Here is a 24,710-nt window from a genome sequence, read left to right as displayed (position 1 = left end):
GTACATGTTCTTTCATATCATTGAAACCAAAAATAAATGATCGCAGAGAAAAAGTGATCTTCATTTTTCCAGCCATGTAGTTCAGCCATTGAAATAAAGGCACAAGCCTTGCACAATCAACGTATGCATGGAACACATCCTCTGTGTAAACACAGAACGGGCAACACGTAGATATGGGCGCGAAATGACTCACTAATTTATTAGATGGAATGATCCAGTGTATCATTCGCCACTGGAGATCACCTGTCCTTTTGCTTACCAGCTTACTGTATACTGATTCCCATGCAGGCTCAGATGGGAGTCCTTCCGGCATTAGCCCTTTCCACCTGGCCACTCCATTTAACGGTGAGTTCCCAAGCAGAACTGCAGTGCATAACCGATACAGGTCTTTACTACTGCATTTCTGAAAAATGTTTTGTCCCTCACTAATTGGGGGCAAGTCTCCGTGACTAGGCTGTACCAATAAACCAGGAAAATGCCAGTCATTGGATGTCACCAAAACTTCCTGGGTCCATCTTAGTCCAAGTTGGAAGCTTTTCTTTACTATTCCCTTTAGTATTCTTCCGATTATTCTGTTTGACCATATTCCAGTCATATCGGCTATCTCTTGCACCGACTTCCACCCCCAACCAGAATCATGGCGGAGGTCCAACACTTTGATTATGCCCGCTGTAATAAAGTGTTGATAAAAGTCTCGGCTTCTTGGAATTGCAGGAAACAGTAGGTTGTAAAAAAGGGGTTCTTCCACAAACATGCTTGTCGCATAGGTTTCTTGCTGGCGACTAGTCGAAAGGCTTTGCCAGGCATTCAGAAGGCTCTGATAGAATGATGGTAGATGAGATGTGTCGACATGTTGGAGTTGGACTAAGAAAAGTTCAAGGCCATATCCGAGCCCGCTTGCTTTTCGCAGCACGTGATAGGCCAGAAGTCGGCTTGGCAGTCGTTCCTTGTACAGCAACTGCTGTATGGTACACAGCCGAAAAGCCATGATACGACTTTTTATGTCGATCAGTCCCTGGCCACCTTCAGACAAGGGGCTACATATGACATTTGGTAGTAACCAATGGTGACCACTCCAAAAAAAATCCACGAGTAGCCTCTGCACTGCCTTTAGTAGTGCCTCTGGCGGCTGAAGGCAGATAAACCTATGCCACAGGGAAGAAGCCACCAAATTATTCACCACTAGAACCCTGCCTTTGTAGGAAAGGTGGGGCAGAGCTCGTTTCCACAGTCCCAGTCTTTTTTTGACATGCTCAACAATCCCGTCCCAATTTTTGAGGACGTAATGTGGAGATCCCAGGAAAACCCCAAGGTATTTGACTCCGTCTTCCACCCATTTTAACTTTGTTGGTAGATGCACAGGTGGTACCAGCACTCTTCCAGGTGGAATGTTCTTGAGACAGGGAATCCATAAGGCCTTACTCTTGTCCCAGTTACACTTCAAAGAAGAAGCGAGGCAAAAAAGATTTAAACATTCAACAAGTGCTGGGATATCACTCTCCTTCTTAACAACCACACAGACATCATCTGCATAAGCCGATACAACTACTGAAGGACTCCCAGGGGATACAGTCACTCCTGAAATATTTTTCCTAAATAAAATTAGGAGTGATTCCATTACCAAGGAAAATAATAACCCAGAAACCGGGCATCCTTGTCTCACCCCTCTTTGAACCTGTACCGGAGAGCTGAGTTCGTTATTTATTTTAAATAAACTAAATATATTGTTGTACAACAAAGTCACGTAGGCCCTAAAATTGACACCAAAGCCACATGCTTCTAGCACCCGATACAAAAAAACATGATCCACACTGTCAAAAGCCCTTTCCAAATCCAGGAATATTATCCCAAAATCTTTTTCCAAGCAATCACATTCCATTAAGTCTCTAATCAAAAAAATATTATCATAAATAGATCTGTTTGGGATGCAGTAACTCTGATCATGGTGGACTAGATCACCGATTACCGTCTTCAACCGACTGGCCAACACTTTTGACAATATTTTATAGTCCGTACATAATAACGAGACCGGCCGCCAATTCTTTATCTGTCGTAGATCCCCAGTCTTTGGAATCAGCGACACCACTGCTCTTCTGAAGCTTAGTGGGAGTTCTCCAAGCACCAAGGATGATTCCAGGACATTCAATAATTCAGGGCCCAAAAGGTCCCAAAAAGCCAAGAAAAATTCTGCCGGTAGGCCGTCAATCCCAGGAGCTTTCCCCGAGTCCATTTCACTTAGGGCCTGCGTTAGCTCAGGCAAAGTAATTGTTGAATCCAGGCCCAGGAACTGAGGCTCAGTTAGGGATGAAAGGTGAGAAGTTAAAAATTCCATGGTTTGCTCACAAACATTTTGTTTTGCATAGACTTTTGAAAAAAACTCTCTAATGCACAACCTTACATCTCCAGGGTTGGCAACCATGTTTCCCCTAAAGTCTTGTACAGAGAAAAGGGTTTTGGGTGACTTATTGACAAAATCCATTTGGAAAAAAGATTTACTCGGGGTGTCTGATACCTTTAAATTGTTTATTCTTAATCTAATTAACAGGCCTGCTGCTTTCTCCTGAATCAGCTCTCTCAGTTGAGCCTTCTTTTCAACCAATAACCTGTGGTCTCTTCTGATATTATCTTTAGCCAGTTTACACTCTAACCGTATAATATCAGCTTCTAAACAAGCCATTGTTATATTTTTTATGTCAGTTCCATTTGAAACAAACTGCTGACAAAACACTCTAATCTGAGCTTTTGTATTATCCCACCATAATGCTAAAGAAGAGAAAGAGGGCTTTCTTGAAAGTTGGATGACCCAAAAAGCACGGAAGGCGTCTTTAAACAAAGCATCTTCGAGAAGACTGGTATTGAATTTCCAGTATGCACTTTTGCGTAAGGGTTGAGGGAAAAAGAGGCCCATGGTAACTAAATGATGATCAGAAAACAAAGATGGAAAATGATTTGGAGAGATAACCGCATTCCTGAACTGTGAGTTTATGTACCAACGGTCAAGTCTAGCGAAGGTCATTCTCCCATTGGCACATCGTCCCCAAGTATACTCAGATTTGTTGGGGTAATGCAGTCTCCATGCATCTAGCACACCCACTGCCGAAAAATAATTTAACAAATCAGTACTACCTTCGGGATGAGGTTCTGCTGTATTTCGGTCTATACTGGGTTTAAAGGTGCAATTAAAGTCACCCCCCATGCAAATACAATTATTGAGATCTATCGACTGCATGTGTCGAATTAAAGATGAAAAGAAAGCTCTTCGTTCCACACTCTCACTTGGTGCATAAACGTTGAATAGTGTAAACCGAAAATTATTAATGACCAGTTCCAATGAAATAAACCGGCCTTTAATCACCTCCTGGAAGAGGCATGACTCAGGTACCAGGCCTGGTCTGAGTAAAAAGGCTACACCAGCAGAAGAAGAAGACATGTTACTAAAAAAGCATTGTCCTTTAAAGAGGCGACACCAGTCGTACTCCCCATTTTGAATTATATGGGTTTCCTGGAGTAAGAGCACATCAATTTTCTTGCGCTCAAATAAACTTTTCACCTGAACCTGGCGGTTTTGGCTTGCACCTCCGCCATTCATATTTAAGGTTCCAAAGGTGATTTTTTTCATGGATTATCAAAAGGCGTGAGCGGTTGCTGGGAAATCTCGCTCCCTGCTTTTGTAACAGCCTTTCTAAGCCGATGAAACAGCGACCTTGTTAAATGAAATTCATCCGGCCTCCTAATTATGTCCTTTGCAGCCTGGATGAATGAAATTAAATCAGGAAAATGATCTTTTACAATCACATTTCGGTGTCGGTAGGTGTCATTCAGAAAAGAAATAACGAGTTGAGGGGCTATGGATGACTGATCAGATGAAGATTGAGACAACTCAGTCATCTCAACTTCATCCTCTGAATCTGACAAATCAGAAACAGCTCCACCCGGGTCACATATATCAGTCTGCACAGTCACCATTTTGATTCCAGCCAAGTCCGAAGATTTGCTGGAATGTTCTATGGTAGAGTCATCCTCACTCTGGTACCCGGGACATTCAGCAGGAGCTGAAATCTCGGCTTCACCCTCCTGCAGGGAGATGTTCACTGGCTCAGTTGACGAACCAGTGTCATGATTTAGATCTTGCAGGGGTAAAGAGGAGCTTGGGGCTGAGACATTCCCAATCCGCTCGGTCTCAGCAGGTAGTGAAGGTGGCGGCTCACTAATGGGCTCACCATCATCTTTAGTCTCACCATCTACTTTTTCTCCCAGGTTTTCGGTGCTGCCTGATAATGTTTCAGAATTAATTAATTCATGTTCCTTCTCCCTGGTGTCAACACAGCTTGTGGACACCTGAGAAAGACGTTCCAGGGCGTCTGCACCCACACTGTCTTTATCCAACACTACCTTTTTCAAAGTAATGTTGGAGTTACAAGCACCAGGTGCTCTTCGTTTCTTTGTCACCACAATGGGATTTTCTTCCATCTCCTCACTGCACGTAGCATCTGCCACCACAGGTGGGTTATCTGGGGTTATTTCATTATTTACCGAATCAGCGGTGTTGTCGTTTACACTAAGACGAACAGGAGTATTATCCCTACTCCTCGAGTGCGAGGGAGCGTCGCTAGGAACCGTTCGGGTATTTCGGTTTACGTTGTTTCGCACGTTAGAGACCGGGGTGTTATTTCTTTTACAATCAGCGTCACTATGACCTGCTTCACCACACCTTACACACGATACCTTCGGACAAAACCTTTTCACATGGCCAAAAGCTCCGCACTGAAAACATGTTAATGAGGCCGATGACGCATACATCTGATACTCATGGTTGTTCACCTTTACCTTGAACGTGATGTTTAACCCCGTGTCATCGCCTCGATCCGGAAGCACCATATACACCTGCCGTCTGAAGCTCATCACGTGTTTAACACGTTCATCCTGAGACCGGAGCGGAATCATTGTGATTTTTGACACAGCTGTTCCGTATCGGGACAAAACGGACATCAGCTGGTTGCAGGTTATAAATGGGGGTACGTTAGATATGACGACCCTCATCGACGGAGTGTCCATAGGCGACGCCAAGACAAAGAGACCTGTCTCTGTGGTTAAACCCGCACTTACAACATCGTGAACGAATTTTTCATCGGACACAAATACAACAACTTTTTGATTCATTCTCGACGCTGCTCGTACATTTTCACAACCGATTATTTTCCCCACCGACAAAACAATGTCCTCAGTGGAAGTTCCTTCGGGTGGAACACACACAAATGCATGCTTCCTTGTTAAGTTGTCGAACGCCTCTAACCGAGAGCGTGCATTCGCCATCCCAGCGAATTAACACCCCCCCCCCACTTGTCCGAACCGGACAAGTAGGTACCAAAACGAAATAAATCAAACTAGAATAAATAATAAACGTGCAGTATAAGCACAAAAAGGCTTACAAAGCGTCGTCGAAGCCGGTAGGCCGCACCCAAAATGGGTCCGCTCTCAAACCTCTCTCTCTTGAAGACAAAGGTATAGGAAGGATGAAAAACAAAATGCCAAAGTACACAGGATGGAAAGGAGAGGGAGGGGGGGGGCAGGGGAGGGCAGGAGAGGAGGAAAACTCACAAAGAACTCGCTACACCACAGAGCAGTTGCTCACAGCCGCCATGACGCCACGCCCAACACACGAACGGCCAGCAGGGGGCGCGAGAGGGGGAGAGAGAGAGAGAGAGAGAGAGAGAGAGAGAGAGAGAGAGAGAGAGAGAGAGACAGAGAGAGACTTTGACTTTTGAAGTCCTTTTATTATCAAAATAGTACAAAAATGTATTTATATCTTCACACCAATCAAAATTGCAAGAAAAAGCAATGAAATGAAAAGAAAAGGTAACAGAGGTATCACGGCACACAATTTGCCAAATTAAACCATTCACTTTATGCAACCTACAAAAACATTACCAGTTGGTTCTCACGAACCTCGCACAACCCTTCATGACACCAAGTATTGGCGAATTCATCAAGATCGTTTGCATCTTTATAGAAAAAAAACTCTAGTTTAAGTCTTGCTGACACAAGGGCATTGAAAAACAACATTACATTGCATTCCCCGGCAGGTTTTCCGTTCAATTTCTCCCTTCTTGAGAGATATATTGCCAGCTTGGCTGTTGCGACCAGAAACCTCATTAACATATTCTCCTTGCTTGGCTTGGCATCAAAGCCGAAAATAAAAGAACGCAACGAGAAAACAACCCTCATTCTGTGTGCCACAAGATTAAAGCACCGAAACAAAGGAACCAATCTCACACAATTAATGAAGGCGTGGAACACGTCCTCCGTGCATATGCAGAATGGGCAACATGTGGATGTAGGAGAGAAATGGCTGATTAACTTATTGGAGGGGACTATCCAGTGGATCAGTCTCCATTGGAGATCACCAGATCTTTTACTGATGAGCTTGCTATACATGGAGTTCCATACAGGTTCAGAGGGGGGTCCCACAGGCAACAGTTTCTTCCACCGGATTACTCCATTTAGCGGCGTATCCCCCAGCAGTAACTTGACACACGATTTGTATAGCTCTTTACTGCTGGTTTCTTGAAAGGGACTTATCCCCATGCTAACCGGGGGTAAGTCTTCCAACTTGAAGTGCACCAGTAACCCAGGAAAAATCCACTCGTCGTGCAATGGTTCGAGCTCGTGGGACCAGCATACTCTCAGCCGTACCCCTATTCGTATCACCTCTCTCACCACTTTTGCAGTCACTCTTTCAGACCGAATTCCTGCTAGCTCGGCTACTTCTCGAGCTGATTTCCACCCGCAACCTGAAACTTGCCGGAGGTGCCATACTTTTGTGATGCCGGCAGTTATGAAATGCTGGCAGAGGTCCCTACTTTTGGGTATGTTTGGGAAAAGCCGATTGCAGAACAAAGGCTCTTGTGCAAACATATGAATATCGTAGATGTCTTCTTGACGGCACACAGTGAGGTTCTGCCAAGCATTCAACACACTCTGATAAAAAACAGGAAGAGGAGATGTGTCGACTTGTTGAAGCAGGACCAAGAAACATTCGCGGCCATATCCCAGCCCACCAGCTTGCCGCAAAATGTGGGTGGCCAAAACATGGTTTGGTAGTTGTTCTTTCACCAAAAGTTTTTGCACAGTGCATAGCCGAAAGGCCATTATGCGGCTCCTGATGTCGACCATACTCTGGCCACCCTCGGCCAATGGACGGCATACAACGTTTGGCCGTAACCAGTGATGCCCTCCCCAAAAGAACTCCAACAGTTGTCTTTGCACTTCCTTCACCAAGCCTTCTGGTGGTTGCAGGCAGATGAATCTGTGCCACAGGAAGGAGGCGACGAGGTTCTTGACTACCAAAACTCGGCCCTTATACGAAAGGTGAGGCAGGGCTCTCCTCCATCTACTCAATCTCTTCTTTACGCGTTCAGCGACACCTTCCCAGTTTTTCTGGCTGTACTGTGGGGATCCAAGGAACACTCCAAGATAGCGAACACCTCCATCCACCCACTTTAAACTTGCAGGAAGGTGTATTGGCGGGTCTTGCGCCATTCCAGATGCGCTGTCCCTGACAGAGGGAACCCATAGCGCTTTGCTCTTTTCCCAGTTGCACTTCAACGAGGAAGCTAAACCAAACAAATGTAGGCACTTAGCCAGAGCTGCAATGTCGTTATTGTTTTTAACAATGATTGCAACATCATCAGCATACGCCGATACAACAACTGGAGGATGATCAGGAGATATACTCATTCCCGAAACGTTGTTCCTTAGTAGCACGAGAAGTGATTCCATTACAAGGGTGAACAGTAAGCCGGAGACGGGGCAACCTTGCCTTACCCCCCCTTTGAACCTGTATGGGAGAACAAAGCTCATTGTTCACCTTAACTAAACTGAATATATTGTTGTACAATAAAGCAATATAAGTTCTGAAATTATCTCCAAATCCACAGGCTTCAAGCACATGATTTAAAAAGACATGATCGATACTATCAAAAGCCTTTTCTAAATCAAGAAAAATTATACCAAAATCATTCTGCACACAGTTGCCATCTATGAGATCTCTAATGAAAAATATGTTATCATACATAGATCTACCTGGAATACAATAACTCTGATCAGGGTGAACCAAATCGCCAATTACCCTTTTAGCTCGATTCGCCAGAACTTTTGAAAGGATTTTATAATCAGTGCATAGTAGAGAAACAGGTCTCCAATTCTTCATTTGTCGCAGATCACCAGCCTTTGGAAGAAGGGACATCACCGCTCTTCTCAAACTTAAAGGCAATTCTCCATGAGTCAGTGATGATTCAAGAACATGCATCAGTTCTGGACCTAATAGTTCCCAAAATTCCTCATAAAATTCAGCCGGCAGACCATCGATTCCAGGGGCTCTTCCCGAGTCCATTCCAGCCAGGGCTTGCGTTAACTCCTCGAGCGTAATTGGCGAGTCCATATCCAGCCGCTGAGACTCGGTTAACGAGGATAGGTGAGAGGTTAAAAGTCTCATTGTTTCCTCACAAACGACCTGTTTTGAAAACAGTTTGGAAAAGAAGTCCTGAACACATAACCGTCTGTCTCTGGGATTAACAACGACAGTTCCGCCAGGATTAATTACCGAAAAGATGTTCTTGGGTGCTTTACTGACAGAGTCCAGACGAAAAAAAGCTTTACTAGGGGTATCTAAAACCTTTAAGTTCTTAACCCTTAGTCTGAGCAACAACCCTGCTGCTTTCTCCTGGATTAACTCTCTCAACTGAGTCTTCTTTTCTAGTAATAACTGGAAGTTTCTTGCATTATTATTTTTAGCAAGTTTACCTTCGAGCTGTACAATGTCAGCTTCCAAACAAGTCATTGTTATATTCTTCACATTTGTAATGTTTGCTCTAAACTGTTGACAAAACACCCGAATCTGGGCTTTCGTATTGTCCCACCAAAGATTAACAGAAGAAAAGGAGGGCTTTCTTTGGATTTGATTAGCCCAGAAAACTTGGAAGGCTTCTTTAAATAGACCATCTTCTAGAAGACTGGTATTAAATTTCCAGTATGCACTTTTATTTATTGACTGAGGAAAAAGAAACCCCATGGTTACTAGATGATGGTCTGAAAATATTGACGGAAAATAATCTGGAGAGACTATAGCGTTTCTAAAGGGTGAGTTTATATACCATCGGTCGAGTCTCGCGAAGGACACTCTTCCTCTGGTGATGCGGCTCCAGGTGAACTGAGGTTCATTGGGGAAAAGTACCCTCCATACATCTAGCAATCCCACCCGAGAGAGGAAAAGGGATAAATCAATACATGATTCGGGATGAGGTTCTGCCGAGTTCCTGTCCATCGCAGGTTCAAAGGTACAGTTAAAATCACCCCGGATACACATACATTGGTTTAGGTCAACTGTCTGCAGGTGATTAATCACAGACGCAAAGAAAGCTTTCCGTTCTGTGCTCTCACTTGGTGCATACACATTGAATAATGTGAAATGGAAGTTATTAACCTCCAGTTCAAGAGAGCTGAATCGGCCTTTAATGATCTCCTGGAAGAGGATTGACTCAGGTACTAGCCCTGGTCGAAGTACGAACGCAACACCTGCCGAAAGGGAAGACAGGTTGCTAAAAAAGCACTGTCCCCCCAAAACGCGACACCAATCATATTCTACGTTTTGGGTGATGTGCGTTTCCTGCAGTAAAAGTACATCGACGTTTTTGCGCCGAAACAAACTTTGCACTTGAGCTTGGCGGTTTGGGTTTGCACCTCCACCGTTGATGTTCAAGGTGCCAAAGGTAATTTGCTTCATTCCTTATCAAAGGGTTTGATTGGGTGTTGCGAAATCTCAAGACTGGCTTTTGTAATAAATTTCCTGAGTCGGTGAAATTGTGACCTTGTTAGTGGAAAATCCTTGCCCTTTCTTGTTATTTCCTTTGCTGATTGAATAAATGAACCTAAATCAGGAAATGTATCCCTGATAACTACATTTCGCTGTCTATAGGTTTCATTCAAAAAGGAGAGTACGAGTTGAGGAGATATCATTGGCTGACTCAACTGAGACTGCGACAACTCAGGCACCTCCTCATCCTCATCAGATTCCGACAAGTCTGACAAGGTCCCTCCAGGATCGAGGATGTCGGCCTCCGTGGTCACTATGGGAATTGTCAGTATCTCTGGGGATTCGCTGGAGAGCTCCACTGTGCAATCCACGATGCCCTGGTGATATTTGTGCTCGTCAGAAGTTGAAGCCTCAGTTTCATCCTCTTGTGGAGCACAATCTACCGAATCGATGAACGACTCGGTAACACAGTTTTGAATCTGCATCGGTAGAGCAGCACTGCAGAGGGATGAGTCAGTCACTGTCTGCTCGTTCACAGTGACTGATGTCAATGATCGTAATGGTTCGTTCGAGGGTTTATCAACGTGTTCAGCGTTGCAACTTATTTCACCCCTATAGCAATTTGCGTCCACAGAGTTTGTACACGAACTTTCAGACATATTATCCTCAATTGCAGCACCGGATTCACCATCCCTTTTTTCAAACCCGATGGAAGCATTAGGAACACATTGAGGTGTGTGTTGAGCTACACTGGCCTTCTCCAATACCACCTTTTTAGGATTACTGGTAGAAAAATTATCAACCGACGCCCTTCGTTTTTTAGAACCAATAATAGGGTCCTCCTCCATTCCTTCACTACATGAGGGAATCGCAGCAAGGGTTGTGCGAGTTGGGGTCGCTTCGGTTTCCGTGACAGGAGGTGAAGTGCGATCGTTTTTTGGATTCGGGATATGCGCATCGATGCTGCTATTGTTCGTCTCACTGCAGGAGGGAACAGCAGGAACCGGCACACTCACAGGATTAACTCCAATCGGTTGAATAGAAACACGAGTATTATCCTTTTTACAATCGGTGTATGCGTGGCCATTTTCCCCACACTTTGAACACGAAACCTTGGGACAAAAACGTTTAACGTGACCAAAGGCTCCACAGTGAAAACACGTTAGTGAGGCTGACGAGGCGTACATTTGATACTCCCGATCGTCGGATTTTACTTTAAATGAAATATTTAACCCTGTGTCATCACCACGATCGGGAAGTACCATGTAAACTTGGCGACGGAAACTCATTACGTGTTTTATCCTCTCGTCTCGGCTCTTCAGAGGGATCATGGACATTCTTGACACAGCTGTTCCATAACGAGAGAGGACTGACATTAGTTTGTCATTTGGTATAAAAGGTGGTACGTTTGATACAACGATTTTCATCGCTGGAGTATCCATGGGGGACGCTAACATAAACACACCACCTTCTGTGGCTAAACCTGCACTCACGACGTCATGAACAAAGATTTTCTTCGGACAGGAAGATAACAACTTTTTGATTCATTCGTGAGGCAGCTCGGACATGCTCGCACCCGATTATTTTCCCCACTGCGAGTACCACATCCTCAGTGAGGACTCCTTCTGGTGGAACACAGACAAATGCATGCTTCCTCGTTAGGCTATCAAACGCCTCTAACCGAGAGCGTGCATTCGCCATACCAGCGAATTCAACACCCCCACTTGTCCGAACCGGACAAGAAGGTAACAAACCAAAATAATCAAACTAAAGTAAGTAATAAACGTGCATTATAAGCACAAAAATGGCTTACAAAACGCCGTCGAAGCCAGTAGGCCGCACCCACAACGGGCCCGCTCTCAATCCTCTCTCTCTCGAAGACAAAGGTGTAGAACGGATGAAAAACAAAATGCCAAAGTACACAGGATAGGAAGGAGAGGGAGGGGGGGGGCAGGGGAGGGCAGGAGAGAAGGAAAACTCGCAAAGAACTCACTACACCACAGAGCAGTTGCTCACAGCCGCCATGACGCCACGCCCAACACACGAACGGCCAGCAGGGGGGCGAGAGAGAGAGAGAGAGAAAGAGGGAGAAAGAGAGAGAAAGAGGGAGAAAGAGAGAGAAAGAGAGAGAAAGAGGGAGAAAGAGAGAGAAAGAGGGAGAAAGAGAGAGAAAGAGAGAGAAAGAGAGAGAAAGAGAGAGAAAGAGGGAGAAAGAGAGAGAAAGAGGGAGAAAGAGGAGGGAGAAAGAGAGAGAAAGAGAGAGAAAGAGAGAGAAAGAGAGAGAAAGAGAGAGAAAGAGTGAGAAAGAGAGAGAAAGAGAGAGAAAGAGTGAGAAAGATAGAGAAAGAGAGAGAAAGAGAGAGAAAGAGAGAGAAAGAGTGAGAAAGATAGAGAAAGAGAGAGAAAGAGGGGAGAAAGAGGGAGAAAGAGAGAGAAAGAGAGAGAAAGAGAGAAAGAGAGAGAAAGAGAGAGAGAAAGAGAGAAAGAGAGAGAAAGGGAGAGAAAGAGAGAAAGAGAGAGAAAGAGAGAGAAAGAGAGAAAGAGAGAGAAAGAGAGAGAAAGAGAGAGAAAGAGAGAGAAAGAGAGAAAGAGAGAATTGAATTTGAACACCGTTTATTTCCACAAAATGCACAAGGATGTCAACCTATACCGCAAGGGTATTTACAAGCAGGAGCAGAGAAAAAAAAGGTACAACAACACCAAAGCATCACATTCTTGATGCAATTCTTAAAACATCATGACGAGTTTCGAGTCCTGAACCACACACAAGGCCTCGTGAGTGCACCATTTCCATTCAAAAAGTTCAACATTCTCGTTACTCATATGGTGATCAAATTCCAGCCTTAATCTTGCTGACACCAGCCCTTTAAATATTGGAATGACGTCATCACTATAACATTTATCAATCTTAATTTTCCTTGACTTATAAATTGCATATTTTGCAATGGCAATCAGGAAATTCATCAAGGCACCAGCATTTTTACAAGAGGAGGTAAAGGGTACACCAAAAATAAACATATGCAAGGTAAAAGTGAAGGATAATTTATAAGAAAGGTGTGCAATCACAGAAAATAGAGGTGCTAACCTCCTGCACTGGACATATGCATGAAAAAGATCCTCCTCCTGTTCGCAGAAGGGACAATTTACAGGCACCGAGGCATTAAGATGGTGGATAAAAGTGTTTGAGGGGAGAGCCCAATGTGTTAGCCTCCATTGGATATCCGCTAAGAACCCATAGATGGGTGGAACAAACATATTATGCCACAGTGGAGTAGAGGGAAACCCCGGCCCTAACCGTTCTGACCACAAGGCCACACGCATCGCTCCAGACAGGGATGAGACTTCTTTCCCCCTCACGAGTTTAAGGACACCAGCCTTAGTTACTATTCCATTGAATTTTTCGTAAGGGGGCACATCCCCCATTGATGTTCAGGGAGGCAATATGTATTTCTCGCGTTGTCATTCTAAGGTGGTAGCTCACCGTCTGCCTGCAATTCCTTGTTCGCCTTTGTTACTGCTTTACGAAGACGTTGAAATTGAGGCTCTGAGAGCATGGGGTCATTTTTCTGTAAAAGAGGTTTCGAAGCCTTAATGAAAGCTTGAACATCAGGGAAATGATCTCTAATTACAACGTGACGTTGTCTAAACGTTTCGTTTAAGAAATCAATGACCTTCCCTTTTGTCACCTCTGCTTGCCTCACCTGGTCCTTCTGAGACTCACTCAGGGCAGCAAGACTGCATCCTTCCTCATCAGCCTCGACCCCACTCTCACCCAGTGGTGTGTCAGGTACTGGCACCTCATCTGTGTCATTGTCACCATGGTATTTTTGTTGCGTCTGCATGGCACCAACTACCCCATCGTTGTTGTCTGCCACCGACTTATCAATCTCTTTCTCATCATCTTCCGTTGAGATGAGGGTCCTTAACTGCTCGTCGCATGGTGCAGGGTGTCCACCATCACACACGGTGACACGCTCGGTAATGCTTCGATTATCTTCATCCTGTGAAATGGGCAGATTCCCATCTCTACCTATTGCATTACCATTTTGCTCATGGTCATCAGGTTGGTCTGTATTACCATCTGCCTGCACGAGAACCATTTTGTTTCCTTTTCCTCCATTCTCATCGCTCGCAAGAGAGCGTTTCAAGTTTCTCCTCGACTCGGTCTCCATCAGCTTCACCTCCTCGAAGTCCCTTTGTTCTTGAGGTTGCAGCCTCTCCTCCACATATGGTTGCTCCACTACCGTATGGGCTTCTCCACCAGCACTACTGTCACCCGCACCCTCGTATTCCGGTGTTGACCTTTTCTCGACACCTGGCTCATCTACAGGGTCGTTCAAGTCATTTACAGGGGGAGGGGGGGCTGCCCCAGCTGCTGTGGCATAACTCTTCCTCACATCAGGACAATACTGCCGAGTGTGTCCGTATGCCCCACATGTATAGCAAATCAAGGTCTCAGTAGCTGCAAAGATCCGGTAATCATGATCTCCTATTTTAAAATTTATAGATATGTTCAGCTGTTTTGCCTCATCCTTTAGTACGACGAAACAAAAACGTCTAAACGACTCTACATGCTTCAGCCTTCCGTTCCTGGTTCGCAGGGGGACCGTGATAATTCGTGAGACGACAGTCCCATGCTCCCCTAATTTACGTAGGATTTCTTCATTCCTCAGAAAGGGCGGAACGTTGCTTAAAATAACTTTAACCGCCGGCGTGTCCATGGACGATACCGGGACAAATTGGTCATTCCCCAACGTTAACCCGTTTTGCACCACGATGTCTGCAAGGCTAACTTGTGACACGAAAACCACCACTTTGTGGTTCATTCGAGACGCAGCACGAATGTTATTTACCCCGATCAAATCCCCGATTGCAAGTAGAACATCGTCCATTTGCACGTCTTCCGGCGGAACAAGGCACAGCCCGTGCTTACGCGATAACACCTCATCACTAACACGATCAGCAGTCCTTTGACTATTCCTATTAGCCATTTATCGGCAATAAACTAAACAAACTAAACGGTAACAATGCAATCTAACCAAACAAATCAAAATTAGTTAAATAAGTAAATAAATAAATAAATAATCGGCACGATATAACCAACCCACGTTATAAATTAATACAGGTGGCTAACCGTTACAGTGCTGTCTCTCTCTCCCTCTCTTGTCTCAAGAGCAGAAGGGAAACACGGAGAAAACTTCACAAACTCGTACAAGGACACAAATGGAGTGAAAGGAGGATAGGAAAGACCACCAACACAGCACCGTACTCACAGCTCAACACCCACAGCCGCCATGATTACCACACCCACGCACGACTCACAACCATCCAGAAGGGGGCGAGAGAGAGAGAGAGAGAGAGAGAGAGAGAGAGAGAGAGAGAGAGAGAGAGAGAGAGAGAGAGAGGACAATTAGCATATTAAAAATCATTTACAAAAACCCTTTTTAATGAGCGATCATTCAAATTTCACCACCTCCCTACACCATAACAATGATACGTTACACGTCGTGAATAACTTTTGAAAAATATATTCCATTCACGAAACCTCCGTGGAGTTGATTATTTCCCTGGTGATGATTAAAGGGCATTTACCAATCAATTTCAGATTCCCAAACAGAGGCACCAAGACTTGCTCATAAAGCTTGAAGTTGTTGTCACGTAGCGTGCTTGACCGAGTCTTCATCGTGCCTAATTAGTCTGCGAATAAAGATAGGCCGAGGTGCTTGTCTCTTCACACCCTCTTCAACCTTTTGGAAGATTAGACACTCCGGAATAGTGCAGATATACAAAAAGATATAGATGTACATCTCCTGAATGCTGTTATGCATTCCAGAGGGGCATTACATGACAGCTAAATATGACGGATATCAATCTATTCCAATTAAAATAAATAACTCAATGCGATCATTAAACACAAGGCATGTTAATTTTCTGTGCTCAATTTTGAGAAAGAGATAATATTGGCTCTTTTAGAAACAGAAAGAGACAATATTGTCTTTTACAATATGTCGTCACTCGGAGGCAAAAGGTCAGAAACGTTCTCTTCTCTTCGCATCAGAGCTTGCAGGATCATGCGGCAGAATTTGCCAGGCACCACAAATAAGTCATGTTGCACTCCAGCTTAAATAATGGTTTTGCAAGTGCACCACAAGATAATATGTTGCAGGATTTAGATAAAAGCAACAAAATGATACCGTGAAAGGTTGGATCCTGTCTTTACAGACTACTGAGCGCGATGAGGAAGGGTGCAGTATGCATCCTTCTGGTAGATTATGGAACTACCCAGACTCTTCCTGGAGCTGGCCGTCCGACCAAACTGAGCAACTGGGCAAGAAGGACCTTTATCAGGGAATGGGCGAAACCCCCAAATCCTGATGTGCAGAGCTGATAGAGAAATACCCAAGAAGACACAAACCTGTAATCGCTGCCAGTGGAGCGTCTACAAATTATTGACGCAGGGGGTTGAATACCGTTACATTTGTGGGGGTAGGTGACGAATTGCCATAATGGAGTTAGGATCGTATAGGTTTTAGTAGGAGCAATGGAGCATGGAGGCGAAGAAGAAGAACCTTGATCTCATAAGTAGGGAACCTGTCAGGTGAAGAGTGTTTGCATGTCTCCATAAGGGGCGTGGTTCTTGTGTTAACTAGACAGGGCTTAAGATTAATTCCCCAGTGTGGAATTGACCCTTGTGATTTTTCACGTTTTTTTTTTTTTTTTTTTTTACATTCATTCAGCCGGTCGTGCAATGGGCTCCATTAGTCACAACACCGACAAGCCGATGGAACCCAGCACATTTGCCGATTGGGCTTAGCCCACGCCACAACCACAGATGTAATCCCTCTCACTCTCCCCCTCTGTCTGGTGCTGGCATCGTGACGGTCGGTCGCGTTTTTCGTGTGCACCGTGGAGGGAACATTCGGAGCTTTATTGAGCCTTTACCACATTGGGGGCAGGGGGGGGGGGGGAGGTGTTGTTAGACTCGGTGCTTCTCGAAAACCAGAAAAGAACAAAAAACAGAAAATTGTCTGAGCAGGTCAGACACAAGATTGTAGCCAAGCATGGGCAATCTGAAGGCTACAAGTCCATCTCCAGAGACCTTGATGTTCCTGTGTCCACTGTACACAATGTTATCAGGAATAGAGTAGCCAACCTCCCTGGACGTGACCGCAAGGGAAAACCTGATCGAAGATTGCAGCGAAGGATTGTTTCAATGTTGGAGAAAGCACCTATATCAACTGCCAAACAGATTCAAACTGACCTTCAGACACAAGGTACGACAGTGTCAACTCACACCATTCGTCACCAACTCAATGAATGGAGACCCATGAAGACCCCACTGCTGCTGAGAGATTGACATAAGAAAGCCCAACTGGAGTTTTCCAAAACGAACCTGAACAAGCCTAAATCCTTCTGGGAGAATGTCATGTGGACAGATGAGATCAAATTAGAGCTTTCTGGTAAAGCACATCATCTCTAAGTTAACAGAAAACAAAATGAAGCTTTCAAAGAAAACAACACCTTCCCTGCAGTCAAACATGGAGGAGGTTCAGTGATGTTTTGGGGTTGCTGTGCTGCCTCTGGCACTGGGTGCCTTGAATGTGTGCATGGCATCATGAAATCAGGAGATTACCAAGGCATTTTGGAGCACAATGTTCATCCCATTGTCAGAAAGCTGGGTCTCCAACGAAGGTCATGGGTCTTGCAGCAGGACTATGCCCCCAAAAATACTTCAAACAGCACCCAGGAATGGTTCAAGACAAAACGCTGGATTGTTTGTTCTCAAGTGGCCAGCAATGAGTCCAGATCTAAATCCCATTGAACACCTGTGGGGAAATCTGAAAACAGCAGTTGGGAGAAGACACCCTTCAAATCTGGGAGAACTGGAGCAGTTTGCACAAGAATAGTGGGACAAACTGCCAGTAGAGAGGTGTAGGAAGTGCTTGACTGCAGTTATTTTGTCCAAAGGCTGTGCTAAAATTTCTATTTTCTGATTTAAAGCGACAGATTAAGTTCTGAATCAAAAACAAATGTTCTGTAACATTAACAGCTAAATAAATAATAGTGGAGACCAAATAGTTTCGTCAATTTCAACATATTTTTCAAGAAAACTGTGAGTTATTTGAAAAAAAGTGCAAGGGTGCCAATATTTTTGAACACGAGTGGACCATTATATTCAAGAAAGAATATCGCACAGATCACTGACAAAGAAAGAGCAAGCAAAGGCCTATTATATTATTCATGTGATCATCTGTGAAAAAAATGCCTCCATAAACAGAAAATAAAAGATAAAAGAAACACAGATTCCTTCCATGTTGATCGATGTCAAGGTATACATTCTTTGCCCAAAGTAATTGGCACTTACCACCATGGTGTGGAACTTTCTGGATGTCAAAGCAAACGCCTCACCAACTGCTCGCACCTATACGGTTTTCCCACCTGGAAAACATGCAATTCACCAGATGATGCATCATGTCATGCAAAGCGTTAACCTAATGAAAATGTAACGGTTTAAAAAAAATAGGATTGTTTATGAAATGGCCTTCCTTTAAAATCTCATGCACAATCATACAGGTTATATGATCAAATATTAACATGCATTATCAAAACTGCATTTTGTACGTACTTTACTTCGAATGACAAAGCAAATCTGTAATTGTGTTGAAAAAGTAAACTGACTTTACAACAAATCTTGCTTGATATCCATTACCAAGGAACCTCCTGGAAATCTCGTGTTAATGAAGGAAAAAAAGACTCGTCTCTCGAAAGCGTTTGTACTGCGACAGAGTTTCCTCATCCCCGTTTGTATTGTCTAATGTAATTTAAATATGAGATAAAAATGGAGGGGCAATGCACCGGGTAAAGGGTAGCTTTGTCTCTCTCTCTCTCTCTCTCTCTCTCTCTCTCTCTCTCTCTGATGTGCTATGCTCTTCCAAACTTCCAAAACAAGTTCGTGAGCAAATATTACACTGGGTGGTATGCAATTGTCTTCCAATCGTTAGTTATGGCAGGAATTTGGATGATTTTAACCCTTGAATGTAGTGATTGGGCCTCGGAGGCCCACAAGGTATTTTTGTTGCAAAAACTTTGCTGTTCAATTTTTTTTTGGAATGAGCCTCATTTTCACCGACTTTCATGTTGTTACACAAAATTCAGTGACATAGGAAAAAAAATTCATTCAGGCTCGTGGGAAAATCTTCAGTCTTCACTTATAACCCGAAAATCCGACCCGATTGCAGGCCTGAGGCCTTCGAGGCCCCACATAAATGTTGTTGTACTACTATGTTATATCATTATTTTCTTGATATGAGCCTCATTATATGCTCCAATAACTTCGTTACAAATAATTCAGTGACAAAAATATGAAAATTTAAAAACTTTACACATACATTTGTGGGGCCTCCCCCCAATGGCAGCATAGTTGTAGGATTTTTGACAGTTGTGGACATATACATTCTAAATAAAAGGATTTGTGAATCATATTTTTGGAGCAAATACTCCTCCATGAGCCTCAACTTTTTAGAGAAAAAAAAGTTGAAAAACCAAGAACAAAATATTTTTTCCAAAAAAACCCAACAATGATTCATTACGTGTGTGGGATTCTTCCAACTAATAGGATTAATGATTCACATTTCTGAGCAAATACACATCTGAGCATCGACTTGGATTGAAAAAGGATATGAAAAAAATATATATTAAAAAAATTCATGAATTAAAAAAAACATCACACGAATACATCCGTTGGGCCTCCGAGACCCAATGGCTGCGTTTATGCAGGATTTTTGATGCCTGCATCTAAGAATTAAGAGGTACACACCTGCGTGTTTCGGAATTTGTTCAGGATGCTGGCGATGAGTCGCCTGCATGGACGTCGCCTAAATTGGTGAATCACCCTGAGTGTGAAACAACTCGTGTCCATCACCAACAGGTATACATACCACCACGTGATTGAGAGAGTCTGGTTTCGAGCACCAAGACCTACGAGCTGTGAATGCACGTCGAACGACAATGGATGAACGGACTGCACCTGTACTTGTTAGTCCCCTTCCGGTGCAAACCGGAGAGGACTATAGGTTTGCACTCCGTCCCTCCGTCTGTCAGTCCGGAACGCAAAGAACAGTTTTCCGGACTTTTTTTCGAAACGCTTAATGCCCATGATTTAAAACTTGGTACGTGGTTTCCTCATGATATGTTACAGATCACGTTCGAACTTCACGACGTTTCGATCATTTTTGACAAAGTTATGGCACTTTGAACTTTGGTAATCTCCCCAACGGTTTTTCCGGACGACAAACTGCCGGCAGGGGACGTGAATTGCAGCGCAATACTCACAATGCTTGTTTAACTTTGGTTACTTTACACGACGACGTTTACTTATTCATACAGCCGTAAACTTTTACTCGAATGACGGATTGTCGGTGTTAAAGGTTTGCGGTAAAGATGCAATTTACAACATAAAACGAATGAGAACTCTTCAATGTGAAGATAAAACTCGAACTTCTTGCGCGAATCGTGGGCGATGAAAATGGAGGCAAAAAGTTTGTTTGAAAAAGATTTCAAAGTCAGCCCGTGCGCTCCGTCGCGAAAAGAACGAGAACGGCACTTAGTAGAGGGCATAGTCATATCAGTCCATATCATATCATAACCATATCATATCACAACCTCCACCTGGTTGGCCATATCACTCGGTGGTGAAGAATCACTTAAAAAATTAAATAATTCTCATATCCGAATCCATATTAGGATGTTCACCAAAATCGAAAAGAATCGTCCTTGTCAGACACACAACTTGTCCAAGAAGTTTCATCCAAATCCATCCATAACTTTTTGAGATATCCTGCTGTGTATTGTTTTTGGCCCTATTTTCCAATGGTCGTCTCTCGCTTAAATTTTTCAGTTAAAAAATTCTAGTATCCGGATGCGAATCCAGATCTTCACCAAAATGTAATCATTTCGTCCTTATCGCATACACTAACTCTGCCAAATTTCGTCCGAATCCTTCCACAACTTTTTGAGATATTTCGTTCACAAACGGACAGACAGCGGTGAAAACAAAACCTCCATCAACCTTTGGTGGCGCAGGTAACAAACGGAAAAAGAAAGAACATCCGACTCGAAAGTTTTCTCAACAAACTCTACGGTTCTCGCAATATTTTGTGATTATTGGATCTCATTGACATACTTGTTAACCGAAGCTTTGTATCTCGGAGAGCGTGTCCACCGCGACAGCAAGAGGAGGCAATGGATCCTCGGCGATGTGAAGTTACATCGGACTCGACGAGCACAACAGGAGAATGAGCCCGGGATGGTCCTGGTTTTATAACAAAATCCTAAATCCCGATTACAATCAGGTACAATTACACTTAATGTTGAGCAATCAACACGTGATTAAGTGTTCTTATTGAAATGTAAAGAAATCAATAATCGATGACAACACCTTTTTACATGAAACATTATCTTCAAAGAAACTTTACTGTGTGTACAGATTACATAATATAAATATTTAATTGCCTCATGAAAGCAAGAGCAAAGGCACGTGATGGATGACGCATCACGAGATGGGGGAGGTGCTGATGAACATTTGGAAGTTTCGTCAAAGATGGAAGTGTAAAAAATACGTTTTTGGTTTGAATTGTTCAGATCAATGTTTTGACGATGTTTTCAAACGATGCAGAAAACTATATTAAAAAATCGATGGAGGGAAACATCGAAAAGAAAGTTCCGTTTGTTCATTGCAGGAGAGTCCGAACTTTGAGATCGAAATGAATTCGCATGGAACATTTACCTGCCCTTCGTTTACCTGTCAATGAAGTTACATTCATTATAAAACATTTAATTCCGAGTCCCACGGACCGACTAGGAGAAAGTAACCATCTTGACCTCACATTATCCATGTCTCAGAGAGCTGCGAACAGTCCAACAGTTGAACATAAACAAGAATCTTCCTCTTCAAGTTCCTGATTATGAAACACAGATAGTTCGGCTGTTTCATTCATGACATTCCTCTTTACATTATAAATAAATATTTCCGCAAATTCAACTCACAGGGAATATTTTGTGACTTGAATTCGTGTCATTGCGAAATTTCCCATCCTCTCGGTACGTAATTAATCGACAGGGTTAACTTCTTCCATACCCGAAACAACACTGAGGAGCTGAATAAATTCATCATCATATATTCTATTGTGTGAACTATAATGTCGGAAGTATCAATACCTGAACCCGTTTACGATAAGGGAATTCTTATCAACATTCCCAACTCGCATCAAACTTTTCTCCACTTCATTTCACCCTTGACAGTTTATCCGTAAAACGAGAAACTCGATACAAGCGCCGAACAAATGATAATCGGTTCAAACGCGACAACATCCGCGTCTCGTCCAGCTCGGAGCCGCAGGGAGCGGCACACGTCGGGTGTGGGGGGTGAGGGGTAGAGGGGGGATGGTGAGAGGTTAGAGCAGAGGGAATGGTGAGAGGTTAGAGCAGAGGGGATGGTGAGACGTTAGAGCAGAGGGAATGGTGAGAGGTTAGAGCAGAGGGAATGGTGAGAGGTTAGAGCAGAGGGAATGGTGAGAGGTTAGAGCAGAGGGAATGGTGAGACGTTAGAGCAGAGGGAATGGTGAGAGGTTAGAGCAGAGGGAATGGTGAGAGGTTAGAGCAGAGGGAATGGTGAGAGGTGAGAGCACAGGGAATGGTGAGAGGTTAGAGCAGAGGGAATGGTGAGAGGTTAGAGCAGAGGGGATGGTGAGAGGTAAGAGCAGAGGGAATGGTGAGGGGTTAGGGCAGAGGGGATGGTGAGAGGGTAGGGCAGAGGGGATGGTGAGAGGTTAGACGTCTTGATCTCAGCTCTCTCCAGCTCACGGTGTTGCCCAGCATTCGGACAGTCCGGGTTGTCGATTAGGCCACACATCTCTAGCATCTTCTCAAAGTACTGAGCACGGGTTGAAGTCGTACGGCACCATCTTTGGAAGGCACCGGACATGGAGAAGAGCCCCACGAATCCACCTGGAGAGATAAATAATGGAGTGATAGAAAATATTTTAACACTAACTTTCATCTAAAACACTAAAGTAGTTATAGTATTTCAGTACCTGCTGACTTGGCGAACTTCATGAAGGTCTCCTCCATCGTCTTGTCCACCAGGCTGAGAGCACCAGGAATGAGAGACCGTGCCACCGCGATGCCACACTTCTTCAGCAGCTGCTTGGCTCCATGATGAGACTGATTGATATTTGTCAGGAACTCCTCCAGCCACAACAAGTACCTGTGGAGGGATAGAAAGGATGTAAGTAACTATTTCATCACGACTACAAATCAGATAATGACATCATTTCTTCTAGTTTACTCACCATACTAAATTAAAATGCACATTTTAGGCTGAAATGACATTTACCTGGAGTAGTTTGGCCCATCATATGCAAAGAATTGGTCTGCCATATCCCCGTTGCACTTGTGGAAGAGGGCCAAGTGTTGTCTTCACAGAATACTGCAACATTAGGATCAGACGGGTATGGTCTTTCACGCTGAGCCAGAATGTAGTGGTCTTGCCGAGGTGGCCGGCACGCACCTGGTCTTCATAGGCCACATACTTCTCGAGGATGGTGAGAGTGGAAGGGTCCTGCAAAGTCAGGTCGAGGGTCTCGCGACTACATGTCTGCATGAGATTGAGCAGGGCCTCGGGGTTAGTGACCTCAACTTTCTCCTCCTCCATGAATCTCTCAACTAACAACCGTTTCATGGTTTCACTGACTGTTTTGAGACAGAACAGGGCTTTCGTGTATGGCCTCCCACTCAGCACACTATTCAGGCAGCCACTTGTGACGAGTCCAGCCTCAATGAGGATTTCAGAGTAGCCTGAGCCCCTGCATTTGTGACCAGTCACCATACCCATGTAATTCATCCCGGTGTGGAATGGCCAATTGACATTGACATGAAAAAATGACATTGCTTACCGCTTCTGTGGCTTGACCTGTCGTGCAAGAGGAGAACATTATTGGGAAAAGTTTTCTTCTTATTTTCATTTATTGAATTAATAGTGTGTTATATTGTCTTATTTAACCCTAATTACTCACAAGTATTATCATTTCCAGTATGCATGGGCATCTTATAGTTTGGTACATTTGAAGTATAAAATGAAATCAAAAAGTAAACCACTTTATGACTGGTCTTGTCTCAAAAAGAACACACAGATTAGTGTCGCCTTTTCACTTTGTTTGAAAAACAGATTTTCTGCTCTTCAAGAACAAAATACAACAAACTCGCCGAATAAAACATTTGCCAATTTTGAGACAGGCTGCAGAGAGTCTGCTTCTGGTACCATTCCTTTGAAACCAAAGAGGAAAAGTCGGATCCCATGGGAAACAGAGGAAATATGCCAGAAACGCAAAGAGCAACACAAAATGGCAGAAATTAAAAACTCTGCACCTTCAATGGAAAACATCAGGAATTACAACGAAGCACGAACTGCACTTACCGATTCCTATGAGAGAGAACAGATTGACTATCTCCAGAGAAAAATTGATAGGATAAATAATGCTACGAGTTACAAGCAATCTGCTGTGGCCTGGAAAACTGTAAACGAGATAAGCGGACGGAAATGCGTAAACAAATCCAAACTAAAAGCATCCAGCCAAGAAGAACGATTGAAACTCTGGCAAGAGCATTTCCAAAGCTTATTAGGGAAGCCTCCTACAATCAAGGATGAAGTAATAACTCCTGTGATTTCAGATGAACTCGACACCAAAAAAGGTCCCTTCACCATAGATGAAGTCCATAAAGCTCTTAAAAACATTCAAAACGGGAAAGCCTGTGGTCTCGATGACATTCCAGCCGAGATTTGGAAACTAGGTGAATTCGATGAGATTTTACTGAATTTGTGTAATGCTGTATACCATCAAAA

Source organism: Myxine glutinosa, chromosome 8, assembly GCF_964187855.1.
Source record: "Myxine glutinosa chromosome 8, kmMyxGlut1.1, whole genome shotgun sequence".
NCBI classification, from domain to species: domain Eukaryota; kingdom Metazoa; phylum Chordata; class Myxini; order Myxiniformes; family Myxinidae; genus Myxine; species Myxine glutinosa.
The sequence above is the reverse complement of the archived record's forward strand: the minus strand, read 5'-3'. Positions refer to the sequence as shown.